This window comes from Psammomys obesus, unplaced genomic scaffold, assembly GCF_907164565.1.
Source record: "Psammomys obesus unplaced genomic scaffold, mPsaObe1.curated_primary_1811, whole genome shotgun sequence".
Classification (NCBI taxonomy): domain Eukaryota; kingdom Metazoa; phylum Chordata; class Mammalia; order Rodentia; family Muridae; genus Psammomys; species Psammomys obesus.
In genome coordinates this window covers 11987524-12004129 of record NW_026591872.1, presented here as the reverse complement: position 1 = coordinate 12004129, position 16606 = coordinate 11987524, and the positions used below count along the sequence as shown (strand labels likewise).

Here is a 16606-nt window from a genome sequence, read left to right as displayed (position 1 = left end):
GTTTTATTTATTGATTCTAATTGTTTTCATGCCTTGCACCATTTCCTTCATCTGTTTGAATGTGGATTCCTGTCTTTCTATAATGGCTTCTGATTTTTTTTTGTTCATTTCTTCTCTTTATGCCACTAATTGTGCCTCTAGCTGTGCCTCTATTTCTTTGGCTGTATTTGCCTGTATTTCTTTGAGCTCTTTGTTGGTTTCCTATTTATTTGCCTCCATTTGTGTGGTTATTTCTTTGAGAGCATTTTTTCGTTTTCTCACCTCCATTTGTGTGGTTATTTATTTGAAAGATTTTTTTCATTTCCTTTTTATGTGCCTCTATTTGTGTAGCTATTTCTCTGAGAGCTTTGTTCATTTCCTCTTTATGTGCCTCTAATAACTGGATAAGCATAGCTTTAAAATAATTTCCTTTGTTTCTGATGAATTGAAATGTCCATTGATTTTGGGAATGGTTGCTGAAGCCATAATTTCCTGATTTTTGTTGGGTGTGTTCTTACCCCGACCTCTAGCCATCGGCTTACCTGTAATCCTCACTGTTTGTTCCTGGAGTCTATATTTCAGATTGGGTCAATCTTTCTCTGGTGTCTGGAGTATTTTTCAGTAAGAGAAGAGAGGTCCACTGGATTGAGTGTTTGACTTGGTGTTTCAGCTCTACCTAAGGGAGCAATGTGATGCTGGTGCTGTTCGTGTGCTCTGTTTTCAGGCACAAATTCCCTGAATATTTCAGTGGCCTACAGGTCACTGATACCAGATCTGTCTGGGCTCCAGGAGTTGTTTCCCTGGGCTTTCCCTAGTAGACCCACATAACAGGAGCTTCAATGTTGAGAATGTTGTCCCAAGAATTGTGGGTATAAGCTACCCGTCAACTCAGTAGTGCTGCTGCCACCGAACTTGGTACCCACTGGCACTGTGCACTGTGTTAGGAGCCATGGGCACTGAGGGCTAAGCACTGCACTCTGTGGTGGGTGTTGCAAGCCGCCTCTGCAGGCCTCCATGTCTGCCAGGGAAGGAATATGGAGGCCAGTCTAGGGAGAGTGCCGGGGGGGATTGAGTACTCTCTGTAACAGATCCCGATCAGGGGTTTTTTGCTAAGAGCAGCTGGCACTGCATGTGGAGCACTATGCTCTGCAGTGGTCATTGTGGACTGCCTCCGCCAAGGAGGGAGTAGGGATGCAGTTATGGGGAAGTGCCTGGAAGTCCCCAGGAGAAGTCCCAGAGAAGTCCACAAGTGACCTGAATCCAAATGGTCTCAGTTCACTGTTTGTCCCTTTTCTCCCTGGAAGCCTCAGTGTCATTGTTCTGGGTTCAGCTGCCCCTCCACTCACCAATTTGGTACGTGCTGTTTGCCGTCATCTTGGATCTCCACATTGCTTATCATGTTTTATATGTACTTTCCAGGGATTTTCTTTGTAGTTAGTGGAAAGAATAGAAGGAAATAGAGTAGAAACCATGGTCTCTTTTCTTTAATCAAAGTAAAATATTTGCATACTTCAAAAATCCAAAGTAACCACAGGAAAGTACATAGTTACATTATGTACTTCCAAATTCTAGTTTTGGAAGAGACTGCCTGCAACATTTTCAGCTGTTTCCTCTGTTATTAATCCTATATTTGTTTGCTTTTTTTCTTCTTCCCTTCCTCCTTTTTTCTCTCCCTCTTTCCCTTCCTTCCTTCCTTCCTTCCTTCCTTCCTTCCTTCCTTCCTTCCTTCCTCCCTCCCTCCCTTCCTTCCTTCCTTCCTTCCTCCCTCCTTCCCTCCCTTCCTCCCTTCCTTCCTTCCTCTTTCCTTCTTTCCTACCTCCCTTTCTTTCTCTCTCATTCTTGCTTTCTTTTTTGTTCCTTTCCTTTCTTTTATCCTTTCTTTTTTTCCCTTTCTTTGTTTCTTTCTTAAGACAAGTAAGTCTTTATTTCCATGTTTCTTAATTTAAGGTGGCTGAGTTGGTTGCTTTGAGGGGATTAGTTAAAGAGACCAAATCCCATATCCTCAACTTACTCTTTGGACTCTTCCTTGCCGTCAAACTTGGCTGGGGCTGCAGTAGCATCTGAAAGAGCAGTGATAGCTGAAACCATAGAGGCAGTAGCCAAGGATGCAGATGGATCATCTAAGAATGCCTTGGCTTTTTACAGCAAGTGGGCAGGTATAGCTTCTTCACAGACCAAGACAGGGCTTGCTTATATCCATTGTTAATAGAGTGTGGCACTAAGGCAATAGTTGGGTAAACAGTCTGCAGCCAAACACTGGCAACATTGAGGACATCTTCCAGGAAGCCAGACTACAAAGTTTTCTTTGTGATGCCATGTACTTTTGGAACTTAGATGCTGACATTGTCGAGCACCTGCTGGAGGATCAGTCCAAAGCAGAAGGAAGAGAGTTATATATTCAGTATGTTCACCGGTGTGGGTTTGCTAGTTCCCACTTTATCTCCAGTCTTAATCAATTGCACATCCCTAGGAACTTCAATGTTACCCCTGCAGAGTTCAGTGGAAATGCCTAAGGCCTTGAAGTAAGGTGTCCTTCTGGGCCTAATACCAGTGTTCCAGGCTGACACAGTGATTTAACACAGGTGTTGGCATCAGCTTGTGAGCCAGCTGGCATCTTATTGGTCAGCATGTCTCTGACTTTGGTGAAGTCCTCCTTGGTAAACAAAGGATGCATTTTCCTTGGGTATGAGGCAACAGTTTCTTCAGAGATGGGTTGTTTTATAGATGCCTGCTCTTGGCTTGACATATGATGGTGGACTTGCCCATCAGCACCACTGCATCTCCTTGGAAGGACATGCAGATTTCCTTGGAACCCAGATTGTCTTCTTCCACAATGACACACTTGGAAATATTTGGACTTTCGGGTTGTTCTGTATTTCAGAGGCATCATGGCAGTGTATCAGATATTGCCATAGAGGATTTAAAGATGATGTCACTCTAGGAAAGATGCCTGGCAGAAGAAGACACTCCCCCATTTTAAAACAACTGTGCAACTTCATTACTTCTTTAGTCTGCTATACAGTTGTTACTTCGGGAGTTTCCTTTCTCACTAATCTTTTTTACTTATTAACAAATCCATTTAAAAATTTATTGAAATTGAGCAGATGCAGTGGAATGATAGTAACTAGAAAACTAAGTGAATTACATATAAGTATTCCTTTCTCTAATTTTATCTCATTATGTAGGTTGAAAAAATTTAAAATAAAAGCATTTGAGGAAAACATTCCCATAGAGTTTTGATATTTTAAATTTTATTTATTTATTCACTTTGCAACTTGATTGCAGCCCCCTTTTATCCTCCTAGCTCCTCCCCCTCATACACCCTCCATCTCTCCTCTCTTCCTCAGGGAAGGGAGAAGTCCCACATGGGTACCAACTTACCCTAGCACCTTACTTTGCTGCAGGACTAGGCACATTCTCTCATTGAGGCCAGATAAGAGAGCCCAGTTAGGGGAATGGGATCCAAAGGGCGGCATCAGAGTCAGAGAGGACCCCTTTCCAGTTGTTGGGGGTTCCACATGAAGACCAAGCTGCACATCTTCTACATATGTACAGGGGGCCTAGGAACAGTCCATGCATGTGCTTTGGTTGGTTTTTCAGTTCCTGTGAGCCCCCTTTGCCCAGGTTAGTTGACTCTAGGTCTTCTTATGGAATCCTTGATCCCTCTGATTTCTATGAATGTAATACTCCTTTCTCTTTCCTTGTGACAAATTTTAAACTATCTTGTTTTATTCTGTGATATTTTGAGGTTTCAATGCTCTATTTTGGCATTAGGCCTTTTTATTGTCATTATGTTAGACACTCTGCTGTCCTGTTTAATATTAATAAGTAGACTCATGTCCTAAAAGTCCAAGAAATTATTTTATACTGTTAATTTCTAATTTTCTTTCCTTCTAATTCAATTTTTCTATTTTATAAAACTGGCAATGATTTAGATTATTACACTGCTTGTATTGACAGTAAATGGTTAATATTTTCTGTTTTTTAAAATTCTTATTACTATTATACTATTTTGGATATTCTTTTACCTTAAATTTCCCACATTCTATATTGAATTGTTATTTCACTAAGTTCTTTAGCTTCATTTTGCATAAGATTGTTTATTTTTCTTGAGTTTCAAATTTAATTAAATGTATTTTTTTTACTTTTTTTTCTAAATAACATTTTACATTTGTTTTATGGGTCTGATACTATTTTAAATCTTGTAATATTTTCCTCATTTATTCTTTTTGTGAAGTTTCTTTCACTTTTTCATTTTTTTTCTCATATTCAAGAGCTTTCCTCAGTAATCTAGTGATTATGGCTACCTGTTTGATGAGCAAAATCCTTAGTTCATGATTTCTGTGAATAAGCAGAGTGTGCAGTACAGAGGCATCCACTGTGGAATGTTCAAGCGGTCCACTGGAGACCCCAGATATTGTTATGTGGACACCTTTTCTTTCAAGCTCTATTTATCTAGGAAACTTAATTCCAATTTTTTTATTGAGTGGCAATAATCTCGTTGTAATGCATTTTGCTCAGAATGTACAAGAAGGCTTATACATTAGTATTCAAAGATTCGTCAACCAATATTTGACTTTGTAATTCATGCTTATTTGTCATCTCACTTACTTTCCCTGATTTTGAAGAAATGCTAGAGTTTTTAGTAATATGCAGCTTTTGGCTTATGAAGTAGGTCTTGTCTAATGATTTTTCTGTGAATACAAGTTGCATCTGCATATATGAGAGTAAACTATGAATATTCACACATATATTTCCAATTCATTTCTCATTTGCTTTTGCCCCTTCTCTTTGCCAAAAATGATGACTCCAAGTTTCAAGCTTATTGAGTATCTTTTTACAAAAATTCTCAGTGCATATTTTAAGTTATGAGCTTCTTCACTCCACCAAATTAGTTACTGTTTTTCATGTTCATTTTCTCTCCTAAAAATATTCTTTTGTAATCTGATATCTAATCTCATGCTATAATTAGCTTTGCTTATTCTTTTTTGTATAAGGAAACAATATGCTTAAAACATATATGATCTTATTGTTTATGAAAATACGGAGTGAAACTAAAGCCTCACATTTGTTAGATAAGAGTTCAAACAGTGAACTGCATGCTTGGCTCTTATTTATTTATTTATTTATTCATTTATTTATTTATTTATTTATATTTTGAGACAGTGTCACTAAGATCCCTAAGCAGTTGCCCTTGAACTCACTGTATAGCCTTGACAGGCCTTAACTGTAATCTTCCTGCCTTAGCCTCCCATGTAGCTGGGATTACAGAATTGTACTGTCATTTTCTATTTTAATCTTTTTGTACCATGTCTGAAGAATGAAACATTTTAAGTATATATGTATATGTATATATACATATATGTATATATATATATCATGTATATGGATGACCAAGATGATTACATATTAAGATTCTGTTGTTCTAAGTGATGTCTGAGAGTCTACATTTTACACCAAGATTCCTGACAGTGCAATGACTAGCAATATTCTGCAACATCTTCCTTGCTCAAATCCCTTTGATATTTGTCTAATTTGACATGTTTAGGTGAGATTTTTAGATCCAGAGCTTGACTTGAAAAGACATAAAGACAAGGTCTTAATTGAAGGTACTTCAATTATGAATTTCTACCTATGGTTTCTAGCACCTGAAACATTTTTGTACACACACACACACACACACACACACACACACATATGCAGACTCTCTCTCTTACACACACACACACACACACAGACACACAGACACACACACACACACACACACACACACACACACACACACACACGTTAGTGCCTGTTAACCATCTGCCACAAAAGTTTTTAAAATGAAAAATACTAATGCTTGTATTCAGATTTTTCTCTGAAAAGCAAAATGATACATTTTTAAAAAAAATAAGCAACCAGTAGTTCTGTAACTCTATTATGGTGATGATAGTTACTAAAGTTTACACAGGTTAATTTTTATTGAACTACCTGAAAAAGTACAATCAGGACTGGTGAGCTTAGCCAGCCCACAGAGGAAGAGGATCCAGGCAGTCCTGATGGAACCTGATAGGCTAGGATTAGATAGTAAAGGAGGAGGACTTCTTCTACTAGTGGACTAAGGTTGGAACATAGGAGGAGAAGAGGGAGGGAGGGTGGGACCAGAAGGAAATGAAGGAGGGTGCTACAATCAGGATACAAAGTGAATGAATTGTTGTTGTTGTTAATAATAATAATAATAATAATAATCTTTTGTTGAAGATGCCACATATACTGGTCTATTGGTCTTAGGACATAGAGAAATCAAACTGGAGTTGACTAGAAACTTCCCATGTGCTGGCCAGATGGTGTTATTCAGTATTCTGGAGAAGAAATGTCATCAACAATATTAGTCAGCTATAGAACTGTGTGCAACAAAACTGACAAGTCATTGGTGCAATGATAGTAACTCTTTTATAAGGTAACTAACCATTACAGTAAAACTGGTGAGAAGCTGAGTACTGGGGAGGTCATAGGCCATAGTGGGGAAGGTATTACTGTTGTTTTGTCAAATAGTCATGTTGTTCCAATCCAATTGCCTTCTAATTATGTTTATATCCACAGATTGGTGCTGCTCTAAGCTGTAGTCAAAGATACTTCCTTTTTCAGTGGCCAATAAAGGTCAAAATACTGAGACTAAATAATAGGTGAACAGTCAGCCATAAGTAGGATATCTACATCATCCACTTCAAGGCTTAGGGAATATCTTGGGGAAAGGAGATAGAAAGAATGTAAGAAACAGAGAAAGATAGCAGTGTTTCATGCTGCCAAAATGTTATAGCTGCTTGATCTTACCGTAGCTTTGTACCTTGACAAGACTGACAGAAGATTGGACCTGTGTAGTGAGAAATTTGGAATTTGGTTTCCTTAAAAAACACAGAAATATTATCTGTTATATTATACATTATATATTTTCATTTTAATCCTAGGTGTGGGGATATGTGGCTGCTTCATAGCCACTGACTATGATTTGCATTGAAGTCTAGCAGGAGCATGGTTTTGCCAATTGCAGATAATTTCTGCAATTGTGTAATGATTGTAATTCCTGGGACTTTTCAAACGGTAAATAAAAACACTAGGGTCTTGAGCAATGCAGTGAGTTGTTATCTCAGTTGCCAATAAACAGCAAATGCCAGCTATTAAAGTATATTTTGGGGACTCAGTGGTAAAGAGCACTTGACTGCTTTTCCAGGGTCATGATTTCAATTCCCAGAAAGAACATGGTGGCTCACAACCAAGCAACAACCCACCCCGCTATGAAGATGATCTTGAACTCCCAATCCTCTTCTTCCACCTGACTTCTGGGATTACTGGCATGCATGGCTATACCTGGTCATAAAATATTGCTTTAAAGGTGCATTCAAGAAATAAGACAGAAACACAAGCTACAAGCAGATCAGTGCTTTACTGACATAAAGAAGTTTGGAGGGTGATGGTGGAGAAATACTTTAAAAAACGCTCAACATCCTTAGTCATCAGAGAAATGTACTCCGAGATTCCATCTCACACTCATAAGAATGGGTAAGATAAAAAACTCAAGTTATAAAACAAGCAGGAGAGGATGTGGAGAAACTGGAACCTTCCTTCATTGCTGCTGGGAATGTAAACTTGTACAACCACTTTGGAAAACATTATGGCTCTTTCTCAGAAAAGTGGAAATAGCCCTAACTCAAAACCCAGCTATACCACTCCTGGACTTATACCCAAGAGATGTTCCACTGTAATACAAGGACATTTGCTCAACTGTGTTTATAGCAGATTTATTTGTAATAGCCAGAATCTGGAAATAATTTGGATGTCCCTCAACTAAAGAATGGATACCGAAATTGTGATATATTTACATAATGGAATACTGCTCAGCTATTAAAAACAAGGACATCACGAAATTTCTAGCCAAATGGATGGAATTGGAAAAGATCATCCTAAGTGAGGTAACCTAGAAGCAGAAAGACATCATGATATATACTCACTTTTAAATGGATATCAGTCATATAATATAGGACAAACACACTAAAATCTACAGACTTAAAGAAGCCAAGCAACAAGGAGGACCCTAGAGAGCATGCATAATTCTCATTCAGAAGGGAAAACAGGATAGACACTGGAAGCGGTAGAAGAAAGGGAAGAGTTGGGCTGCCTAAAATAGAGGGCCTCTGAAAGACTCTTGCTAGCAGGGGATCCGAACAGATGCAGAGACTCACAGTTAAACTTTGGACAGAGCTCAGGTAGTCTTATGGAAGAAGGGGGATATAGAAGGACCCAGAGGGGACACCTGCCCCACAAGGAAACCAACAAAGCCAAAAATGCTGGACCCAGGGGGGACTACAGAGACTTATACATCAACCAAAGACAATGCATAGATAAGACATAGTCCCCTGATCAGATGTAGCTCATAGACAGCTCTGTCTCCATGTGGGTTCCCTAGTAAGAGGAAAAGAAACAGTCTCTGATATGAGCTTGGTTGCCTGCATCTTCTTTCTTTCTTCCTTCCTTCCTTCCTTCCTTCCTTCCTTCCTTCCTTCCTTCCTTCCTTCCTTCCTTTCTTTCTTTCTTTCTTTCTTCCTTTCTTTTTTAGATTTCTTTTAAAAATGATTTATTGTCAACCTGCCTCCAAAACTAACCTTTTTAAATTAATTAATATTAGAGTATATTCAGTTTGTATCCTAGATGTAGCCCCCTCTCTTATCACCTCCTGATCTCATCCTCCCTTGCTCTTCTTTTCTTATGGCCCTCTCCCAGTCCACTGATAGAGGAGGTCCTCCTTCCCTTCCATCTGACCCTAGTTTATCAGGTCTATAAGGACTGGCTTTATTGTCTTCCTCTGTGGTCTGGTAAGGTTGCTAAACTCTCAGGGGAAAGTGATCAAAGAACCAGCCCCTGAGTTCATGTCAGAATGAGTTCCTGTTCCCAGTAATAGGGAACTCTGCTGAACACTGAGCTGCCATGGACTACATCTGTACAGGGGTTCTAGGTTATCTCAATTCATGGTCCTTCTTTGGAGTATCAGTCTCAGAAAAGAACCCTGTGCCCAGATTTTTTTTTTGGTTCTGTTGCTCTCCTTGTGGAGCTCTTGGGCACTCCAGGTCTTTCTATCTCCCCCTTCTTTCATAAGATTCCCTGAACTCTGCCCAAAGTTTGGTTCTGAGTTTAGCTGGTTTCTATGCCAATACCATGTATTTTGTTACTGTTGCTGTATAGAACAGCTTGAGATCAGGAATGGTGATACCTCCAGAAGATCTTTTATTTTATAAGATTTTTGTAAGTGATTCTGGGTTTCTTGTTATTCCATAAGAAGCCGAAAAATTTTCTTTCAAGGTCTGTATGTAAACAATTGTGTTGATTTGATGGAAATTGCATTGAATTTGTAGATTGCTATTGGTAAGATGGCCACTTTTACTATGTTAATCCTGCAAAGTCATGAACATGGGGGATCTGTCCATATTCTGATATCTTCTTCTATTTCTTTCTTCAGAGAGTGGAAGTTTTTTTTTTCCATACAAATCTTTGACTTACTTGGTTAGAGTTACACCAAAATACTTTATGTCCTTTGTGGCTATTGTGAAGGATGTTGTTTCCCTAGTATTTTATTAGCCCATTTGTCCTTTGTATACAGGAGGGCTACTGATTTTTTGAGTTAATTTTTTATCCAGCCAATTGGCTGAAGGTGTTTATCAGCTCTAGGAGTTCCTCGGTAGAAGTTTTGTGGTCACTCATGTATACTATCATATCAAGCGCAAAGAATGATACTCTGACTTCTTCCCCTCTGAACTAAATCTCCTTGATTTCCTTTAATTGCCTTAATGCTCTAGCAAGGACTACAAGAACTACGTTGAAGAGATGTGGAGAGTTGGGCAGCCTTGCCTTGTCCCTGATTTCAGTGGGGTTGATTTAAGTTTCTCTCCATTTAGTTTGATGTTGGCCTATGGTTTTCTGTATATTACCTTTACTGTTTAGGTATGTGCCTTGTGTTCCTGATCTCTTCAGGACATTAAACATAAATGAATATTGGATCTTGTCAAATGATATTTCAGCCTCAAAGGAGATTATCATGTGGTTTTTCTTTCACTTTGTTTTTATGGTGGATTACATTGATGGGGGTTTCTGTATATTGAAACACCACTGCATATGTGGGATGAAGCATACTTGGTCATAGTGGATGATATCTTTCATGTGTTCTCGGATTTGGTTTGCAAGTATTTTGTTGAGTATTTTTTATCAATGTTCATTATGGAGATTGGCCTGAAATTCTCTTTATTTGTTGGGTCTTTGTGAAGTTTAGGTATCAAGGTGACTGTGGCTTCATAGAATGAGTTTGGTAATGTTCCTTTTGTTTCTATTTTGTGGAATAGCTTGAAGAGCATTGGTGTTAGCTCTTTTTTGAAGGTCTGGTAGAATTCTGTGCTGAAACCATCTGGCCTGGGCTTTTTTTCTTTTCTTTTCTTTTCTTTTTTTTTTTTTTTTTTTTTGATGAGAGACTTGATGGCAGCTTCTATTTCCTTAGAGGATGTATGACTATTTAATTTATTTACCTGATCTTCATTTAGCTAAGTGGAATCAATCAAGAAAATTGTCCATTTTATTTAAATTTTCAAATTTAGTTGATTTAGATAGTGTCTCTCTGCCTTTTAGTTAGTTTAGCTAGGGGTTTGTATATCTTATTTATTTTGTCAAAGAACCAGCTATTGGTTTCATTGATTCTTTGACTTGTTTTGTTTCTAATTTATTGATTTCAGCCCTGAGCTTGATTATTTTCAGCAGTCTACTCCTCTCAAGTGTGTCTGCTTTTTCCCCCCTCCCTAGGGCTTTTAGGTGAGCCATTAAGTTGCTTGTATGAGATGTTTCAAATTTCTTCTTGAAGGCACATAGTGCTATGAACTTTCCTCTTAGCCTTGCTTTCATTGTGTCCCATAAGTTTGGGTATGTTGTACTTTCATTTTCATTGAATTATAGAAAGACTTTAATTTCTTTTTTTCTTCCCTGACCGAGCTCCCCTTGAGTAGCGAGTTGTTCACTTTCCATGTTTGTATAGGCTTTTTGCTATTTCTGATTTTGTTGTTGAGGTCCAGCTTTAGTCCGTGGTGGCCGTGGTGGTCAGATGGGATATAAGGGCTTATTTCAATCTTCTTGTATCTGTTGAGGCTTGCTTTGTGACCAACATATGGTATATTTTAGAAAAGGTTCCATGAGATGCTGAAAAGAAGGTAAATTGTTTTGTGTTTGCGAGAAAGGTTCTGTAAATGTCTGTTAGGTACATTTGATTCATGACCTTTGTTAGAGTCATTGTTTCTTTGTTTAATTTCTGTTTTGTTGACTTGTCCTTTGTTGAGAGTGGGGTGTTGAAGTCTCTCACTATTAATGTGTGGAGATCTATGTGTGGTTTCAGTTTTATTAATGTTTCTTTTACAAATGTGAGTGCTCTTGTATTTGGGACATAGATGTTCAGAATTGTGATGTCTTCTTAGTGGAGTTTTCCTTTGATGAGTATGAAGTGACCTTCCTCATCACTTTTGATTAATTTTGGGTGAAAATCTATTTTATTAGATATTAGAATGGCTACTCTTGCTTGCTTCTTGGGTCCATTTGCTTGGAAAATTGTCTTCCAGCCCCTTACTCTCAGGCAATGTCTGTCTTTCTGACCTAGGTGTGTTAAGTTGTATGCAACAGATTGTTGGGTCTTGTTTATGCATCCATTCTGTTAGTCTGTGTCTTTTAATTGGATGGTGGAGTATATTGATGTTGAGAGAGATTAATGACCAGTGGCTGTTAGATTTTTTTTTTTTATTGCTGTTGTTTGTGGTAGTATGTTTGTGTGGCTGGCTACTTTTAGTTTTGCTGTAGTGAGGTAATATTTTTCCTGTTTTTCTGAATGTAGTTAGCTTTTCTGGGTTGTATTTTTCCTTCCAGTATCTTCTGTAAGGCTGGATTTGTGGGTAGGTATTAGTTAAATTTGTTTGATATTGAATATCTTGTTTTCTCCATCCATGATGACTAAGAGTTTTTCTGGGTATAGTAGCCTCTGTGTTCTCTTAGGGTTTGCATGATATCCTTCCAGGCCCCTCTGGCTTTCATAGTCTCTGTTGAGGAGTCAGTGATTCTGATGGGTTTGCCATTGCATCTTACTTGGCCTTTTTTCCTTGCAGCTTTTAGTATTTTTTTCTTTGTTCTGTATACTTACTGTTTATTTATTATGTGGCAGGAGGATTTTATTTTCTGGTCTAATTTATTAGGTGTTCTGTAGGCCTCTTGTATGCTTATAGGTCTCTCCTTTAAATTGGAGAAATTTTCTATGATTTGTTGAAAATATTTTCTGGAGATTCCATGGAGACCGGAATCTTCTTTTTCCTCTATTCTTATTATTCTTAGGTTTTGTCTTTTCATGTTGTCTTAGATTTCTTGGACGGTTTGTGTTTGTAATTTTTTGGATTTAACATTTTCTCTGATAGATCCATCAATTTCTTACATTATATCTTCCACGCTTGAGATTCTTTCTTCCATCTCTTGTAGTCTGTTGGTTATGCTTAGCTCTGTAGTTCCTGTTTTCTTTCCTATGTCTTTCCTCCCCATGATTTTCTCCATTTGTCCTTTCTTTAATTTTTCAATTCTTTCTTCAGATTTTGCACCTTTTTTTAATTTTTTTCACCTGTCTCTATTTTCCTTCTATTCCATTACCTGTTTTTTTGAACATTCCTCTGTTTCCTTCAGTGATTTAATTATTTCCTGTCTGAAGGCCACAAAATGTTTGGCTGCATCTTCCTGTATTTCTGTACAGATGGCCATAATCTGTTTATATTTATTTTCCTCTATTTCTTTACAGATTGCCCTAATCTGTTTGACTCTATCTTCCTCTATTTCTTTACACAATTTATTTGTTTCCTCTACTATCCTCCTCATAAGCATAGATGTAAGGTCATCTTGAATTTCACTGATGATAGGGTGTCCTGGATAACTGGGTTCTGGAGATACCCTATTGCTTTGACTTTTGTTAGTTGAGATTTTATGCTGCCCTCTACCCACAGGGCTGTGTCAGGTCTTGGCTGTTAGTTTCTTTTACTTCCTAGAATCCTGGGGTGGGGAGAATCCCCTTGGTAGGAAGATGATATTTCCTGAAGGAGGCCTCTTCAGTTTTTTGGGAATGGTCACCAAATGGCCTGTGCTTTTCAAGAATTCTCATAGTTCACATCTAATATATGGACCTGAATGGTATCTGTAGTCTTTGGTAGTCAGGGGAGCTCTCCTCTCACCAGAAGTTCTCGAGACAGCTGCCCTGCTGCTGAGTTTCTTGCTCCTAATTTAATGAGCTGCTGCCCCTGCTCTTACACTGTGTTTTCTGGGCACAACCCTTTTGAAGAACCAGAGATCCCTGCATTTTGGTCAGTTTAGTAGAGATAACTGGCTGTCTCTTGGAGCAGCATCTGGCAACTAAACCTGTGGATGTCAGGCTTCTGTAGGCCTGAGGTTGGAGTTCAGTACCCAAGTGGTAAACAGTGGGCAGGTGAGTGTAGCACTCATGCATTCTGCAGGAGTTTAGAGCCTTGAGCCTTTGGGAACCCAGATACTTTTCCAGAACTGGGTGTCCTATGGTCCGACCTGATGCTTCCCCTACTGTGGGCTTTCCTCCCAACATGGAGACCAAGTCTGTAGTGTTTTGGTGTTCACAGTTCCATCTGCGATGGTGAGTAAAGCACACAGGCACAGGTGTGTGGCTCAGCACTGGTGACTGGGCACCTGCAGAAACCCTGGAATTTTTCTAGAGAACTTTTTGAGGAGGGCAGAGGAGATGTCGGCTGTGTTCCCTGAGGTCAGGGCTGATGTTTCCTTCACTGTGGGGTTTCCTCTGAATGGGGAAACCCAGTCTCTAGTTCCGTGGGGCCCACAATTTTGTGTGTGAAGGTGAGTTTGACACCCAGGCAGTTGTCTGGGCTGGTGGCTGAGTGCTCGCTGGACCCCAGGACATTTTCCAGGGATTGTCTGGGTGACCTAAAGTCAGTTCTGTTTGCTTCCTTCACCGTGGTGTATTCTCTCCACTGGAAATCCAAGCCTCTGGTGTTGTGGTGCCCACAGTTCAGTCTGGGATGGTAATAAGAACACTCAGGTATGTGGTTCTTGGCTGGTGACTGAGCTCCTCCTGGGACCCATGAATTCTTCCAGGTTTTAGCTGGATGATATGAACCCAATTGCTTCCCACACTGTGTGGTTTCCTATCACCTGGGGAAAAATGCTGGTGTTTTAGGGCCCAGAATTTGGTCTGTTGGTTGCTGTGCAGTCACTGCTGTTCTGCTCATCAGACACAGTGTCCTCCCCAGGCCGCCATCTTGGATCATCCCTGGTTGCCTGCTTCTTGATTACTTGTTCCTAGTGGGTTACCTAGCCAGCCCACAGAGGAAGAGGATTCAGGCAGTCCTGATAGGCTAGGGTTAGACAGTAGGGGAGGAGGACTTCTCCTATCAGTGGACTGGGGCAGGGGAAGGGAACAGGGAGGGAGTGTGGGACCAGGAGGAGCTGAGGGAGGAGGCTACAACTTCAGCACAAAGTGAATACATGGTAAATAATAATAATAACAAAAAATCACACTGTATATTTTATTTATAGTTCATGTGCAACATATAATTGTGTCACATTTTGTCTGCATGATATGTATGATGTACATGTGAAGGTCAGAGGGAAACCCCAGATGTTTATCCTAATATTATACTTTAATTAAAACCAGGGTCTCTCTTCTGTTGTTTACAACTGTGTTCATATTTAGGAACTCTGTAAACTTCCAGGGATTTCCCTTTCTGCCTCCCATCTAATAATAGGAACACTTGAAATACAGGCTTGTACTACCAAGATGATCTGGGTTTGGAGGATTTCATCTTAGTTTCTTACATTTGTATGTCAAGTGCTTTCCCACTGGCCTGTCTCCCCAGCCCGTAAGTCATATATTTATACATTTAGTTATTATAGCCCAGTTATACTTCAAAAAAGCTAAACATAAAAATGAAACTAAACAGAGAAAATAAAGATCTCTCTCATAATCCTACCATATGGTGTTATTATTGATACAATTTTAGTAAACATTGTCTGCATTGATATCTCTACATTTATTGAGCACCACTTTTATTCAAGGAATGTTTCTGTATATTATTTTTCATTTTATTGTTTTCATATGTATGATTATTTTTACTGCATATGTGTATGTGCATCATCTCTGTGCCTTGTGCTTGTGAAATACAGAAAAGAGCATCAGATTCCCTTGGACTGGAGTTAAAAATGTTTTTGAGCCACCATGTGGATGCTAGGAATTGAACATAGGCCCTCTGAAGGAATAGCAAGTGGTTCAGCTCCTTTTCTGTGTATTATTCTATTATAAGCTTCTTCCTATATTCTTCTGTTGGAGACACCATTATCATTATTATTTTACACATGAAGAATTCAGATCTCAGAAAGATGAGATAATTTCTATTGTGCCATCAAGCTAGTGAAGTTCATGGCTGAGACATGAGTTGATAGCTCTCTGATAAGTAAGCTAATGCTTTTTCTTGCTGTAACCACCTACCTTCTTGTAAGCACTATGTGAGCTTCCTATTCCAGGCACCTACCTCAATGGTTCTCATTAGGATGATTCTATATGACTCTTTTAGTTTCATAACTTTCCAGCTTTTTTCTGCTGAGATTTATTTTCTTTCCCTTAATACTTTCTGTGCTTTTTTTCTTTCTACAGAAAAAAAAAATAAAAAAAAAGAAAAAAGCCAAGAATTCGTGCCTCTTACAGAATTTTGTTCCTAACTTATTTCCCTTTGGCTTCTAGACTTATAACTTAACATTGTCTTATTTCAGTCTTTCTGGCTTTCTCTGAACATTGACAGAGTGGTTTTATCTGAACATTATGTATCTGGCTATATTTAACCCATCCTCCTTTCATCTTTATACTCTACTTCTCTTAAATATGATATCATCAGTTTCCGTGAGAGAGGATAGCCTTTCCTTGCTCCACTATCACTTCAATTTATTCCCTTACCCACCCATTGCTATATGGTATCTTGTTCAATTTCCACAATACATCTGGCATTTCATTTCTCTTCAAGAGTTTGAGAAGAAAATCACACACCAGAGCCTTTTCTTGATCCAGATACATTTCACAGCCTTTGACATTTAAATTTTTTTGAGAAATCTTAGTTCTTTTCAGTCAAATACTGCCTTTCCCTTTATTGCTGTTTCTAGCACCTTGAAGCATAAGCATTCTGCCAGTCTCAGCACCTTCTGCAGCTTGGTTCCATGTGTCACCCTGATGACCATTTCTCCCAGGTGCCACTGAAACCAGCAGCTTTCAAGGTTATGCTGAAGCTGCTGTCCTCCAGTCTTGTTAAACTCAGCAGCAAAGGCAGCAGGGCAGGGTGTATTTCTCTGTTTCAACAACTGGATCCTGCTGCTCAGTTCTGGAGCTGTCATGTCAGCTCCTTTATATTCTGTCTCTTTTTGTTTTGATTGGTACCTTAACATAGACACACAGTTTTTTTTTTTTTTTCTTTATCCCTGATCCCAAATCAGTTAGGAAAGGAACTCCAAGGTCCAATTTTCTTTCTTTCTTTCTTTCTTTCTTTCTTTCTTTCTTTCTTTCTTT

At 38.9% G+C, this 16606-nt stretch overlaps 1 pseudogene; it reads right to left on the bottom strand.

Moving 5' to 3' along the window:
* Nucleotides 1-1953: 1953 nt before the first annotated feature.
* LOC129680525 (60S acidic ribosomal protein P0-like) overlaps nucleotides 1954-16606 on the bottom strand; it is an 18216-nt pseudogene continuing 3563 nt past the window's right edge.